The sequence below is a fragment of the Salvelinus alpinus genome, chromosome 20 (assembly GCF_045679555.1).
Source record: "Salvelinus alpinus chromosome 20, SLU_Salpinus.1, whole genome shotgun sequence".
In the NCBI taxonomy this organism is placed as follows: Eukaryota; Metazoa; Chordata; class Actinopteri; order Salmoniformes; family Salmonidae; genus Salvelinus; species Salvelinus alpinus.
Genome location: NC_092105.1, coordinates 44525086 through 44529114, shown reverse-complemented (window position 1 = coordinate 44529114; position 4029 = coordinate 44525086).

Here is a 4029-nt window from a genome sequence, read left to right as displayed (position 1 = left end):
AACAGGGAGACAGGACGGACAGCAGATTGTCCTCACAGTGGCAGACCATGTGTAACAACACCTGCACAGGATTGGTACATCCGAACATCACACCTGCGGAACAGGTACAGGATGGCAACAACTGCCCGAGTTACACTAGGAACGCACAATCCCTTCATCAATGCTCAGACTGTCCGCAATAGGCTGAGAGAGGCTGGACTGAGGGCTTGTAGGCCTGTTGTAAGGCAGGTCCTCACCAGACATCACCGGCAACAACGTCGCCTATGGGCACAAACCCACCGTCGCTGAACCAGACAGGACTGGCATAAAGTGCTCTTCACTGACAAGTCGCGGTTTTGTCTCACCAGGGGTGATGGTTGGATTCGCGTTTATCGTCGAAGGAATGAGCGTTACACCAAGGCCTGTACTCTGGAGCGGGATCGATTTGGAGGTGGAGGGTCCGTCATGGTCTGGGGTGGTGTGTCACAGCATCATTGGACTGAGCTTGTTGTCATTGCAGGCACTCTCAACGCTGTGTGTTACAGGGAAGACATCCTCCTCCCTCACGTGGTACCCTTCCTGCAGGCTCATCCTGACATGACCTTCCAGCATGACAATGCCACCAGCCATACTGCTCGTTCTGTGTATGATTTCTTGCAAGACAGGAATGTCAGTGTTCTGCTATGGCCAGCGAAGAGCCCGGATCTCAATCCCATTGAGCACGTCTGGGACCTGTTGGATCGGAGGGTGAGGGCTAGGGCCATTCCCCCCAGAAATGTCCGGGAACTTGCAGGTGCCTTGGTGGAAGAGTGGGGTAACATCTCACAGCAAGAACAGGCAAATCTGGTGCTGTCCATGAGGAGGAGATGCACTGCAGTAGTTAATGCAGCTGGTGGCCACACCAGATACTGACTGTTACTTTTGATTTCGACCCCCCCTTTGTTCAGGGACACATTATTTAATTTCTGTTAGTCACATGTCTGTGGAACTTGTTCAGTTTCTCTCTCAGTTGTTGAATCTTGTTATGTTCATACAAATATTTACACATGTTAAGTTTGCTGAAAATAAACGCAGTTGACAGTGAGAGGACGTTTCTTTTTTTGCTGAATTTATATGGCGTGTTTCTGCGGTGACATCGACACTGAACAAAAAATATAAACGCAACATGCAACAATTCAAGATTTTCCTGAGTTACAGTTCATAAGGAAATCAGTCAATTGTAATAAATTAGGGTCCTAATCTATAGATATAACATCACTGGGAATACAAATATGCATCTGTTGATCACAGTTACCTTAACAAAAAGTAGGGGCATGGATCAGAAAATCAGTCAGTATCTGGTGTGACCACCATTTGCCTCATGCAGCACAACACATTTCCTTTCGCATCAGGCTGTTTATTGTGACCTGTGGAATGTTGTCTCATTGCTCTTCAATGGCGAAGTTCGAAGTTGATAGATATTGGTGGGAACTGGAACACGCTGTCATATATGACGATCCAGAGCATCCCAAACATGCTCAATTGGTGACATGTCTGGTGAGTGTGCAGGCCATGGAAGAACTGGGACATTTTCAGCTTCCAGGAATTGTTTACAGATCCTTGCAACATGGGGCATGCATTATCATAATGAAACATGAGGTGATAGCAACAGATAAATGCACGACAATAGGCCTCAGGATTTCGTCAATGTATCTCTGTGCATTCAAATTGCAATCAATAAAATGTTTGTTGTCCGTAGCTTATGCCTGCCGATACGATAACCCCACCACCACCATGGGGCTCTGTTTACAACGTTGACGTCAGCAAACATCTCGCCCACACAACGACCATCTGCCCGGGCCAGTGGCCATCAAAGGTGAGCATTTGCCCACTGAAGTCGGTTACGACACCGAACTGCATTCAGGTCAAGATCCTGGCGAGGACGACGAGCATGCAGATGAGCTTCCCTGAGACGGTTTCTGACATTTTGTACAGAAATTCTTCGGTTGTGCAAACCCACAGTTCCATCAGCTGTCCGGATGGCTGGTCTCAGATAATCCCGTAGGTGAAGAAGCCGGATGTGGAGGTCCTGGACTGGCGTGGTTACACGTGGTCTGCGGTTATGAGGCCGGTTGGACATACTGCCAAACTCTATAAAATGATGTTGGTGGCAGCTTATGGTAGAAAAATGAACATTAAATTCTCTGCCAACAGCTCTGGTGGACATTCCTGCAGTCAGCATGCCAATTGCATGCTCCCTAAAAAACTTGAGACATCTGTGGCATTGTAATGTGTTACAAAACTGCACATTTTAGAGTGGCCTTTAATTGTCCCCAGCACAAGGTGCACCTGTGTAATGATTATGCTATTTAATCAGCTTCTTGATATGCACAGCTATACGGAGCTCTCTGCATTGTTACACAATTCGGGAGGCACACGGCGATGGAGTACAGAACTTATTGTGGCCTCTACATGCTTCCGGAAGCTCCGCAATTGCGTCACACCCTCCATACCTCCGAGCCGCCGACCACATTTTCGGATCAAGCATAAACTGGCATTTAATCAGCACCGGAGAGCGCTGTCCATTTCAGCACAACTATATAGTAGGCTACCTGGCTGTTTGTGCTGCTATGTTGTGTTTGACACTTTTTTGCATGCGTTCCAGTACCTCAGAACCCCCCCGGTTCACCCCCCCCTCACGATCAATTTTGTTCTGCCACTTCACGATTTACAAATAAAGCCCAGATAAAAGAATACCGGTACACACATATTGACCAAAAAGAGAAACATTGGAAAGCTATCAAAAAGCTAATACACATGGTAAATCTGTGGTCTTTGAATCTTAACTTGAATTTTCCCCCTCCATAATTGATGGCAAGGGATTACAACGACGACTCATAATAATGGGGTGGATCTATTTAGCGCTTTTCACCAGGGGGAATTTGGTCCCAAGTCAGCACCTAGACAAGATTCTAGTGAGAATACAAAAATCCCTTCATCAACTCTAACATGTTGCATACGGTGGAAGCATTATGGAGGAACATTTTATATTTTCTGTCTCATCCACTGCTAATCCAATACTGACATAGCAACTCTGTCAGAAATAATTGACCATAATCCTGTTACTCCAGCTCTTATGTTTGACATTTCAAAATTATTTGTGAACTATGACATTAATGATCCAATGGGCCCAACCTTTGTTAAATCGAATTGGACAATTCTTGAGACCTTTAAACAGCTTGAATCAAACAATAATAAAGGCCTATTTTCTCTCAAAAGGAACGGGTGGGCTGTAAACTGTACCGTTTTATTTACCAGCTAAAGAAGGTAAGTTGGATGAAAGTACCATACTAGGAGAACGATCGAGAAATATTCCAGTGCTTAAATCCTTTTTAACAAGCCAATGAACTTTCACGGCTTGTTCAACTGCAACACCAGGACCAGGGAAATGCTGACATTTTTCTTTCCTCTAAAGCAATTTATCCTCGCAATGTCATCATCATAAGTGTTAATAAGGGGATTTGCTAAAAATGTCAGCTTGTGCAAAGAAAAGTCATGTTTCTTCAAGCCAATCACTGTCTGGAAACCCTCAAAGGTTCAAACTCAGTTTGTTTTGCAAAACAAATGATTTGCATCCGCTCTAGTCTATCGCTTAAGCCAGGTAACATGGAAAGGGTCGATCTCCTCACCAAACAGCCAAACAAAAGGTGTTCCTTTAGGGATCAGTGCTGGGTCCCCTAATGTTGTGAAGTTTTTACATTTCTCTTTTTCAACTCAAGCATACATTTGTCAATTTACCTACCACCATGGAAAAATCTATTAATTTCATATTCTACCCTTCCTGGAGTGAGTCGGATTTGAAACCCGTTTGCCACAAGCCTGGGATCAGAGAAGGCCACTCCACTCATCTCAGGACTTCCCTTCTCTATGTTCCAGAGAGCCTGAGTACACTCAGCCACCCACTAGGAAACTAGAAAAATACAAGAACATATTAATCAAGGATACCAAATCTGTACCTGATACCAAATGGGACATTGTAGTACTTGTTTCAATGAATCTCACAGTAATCCA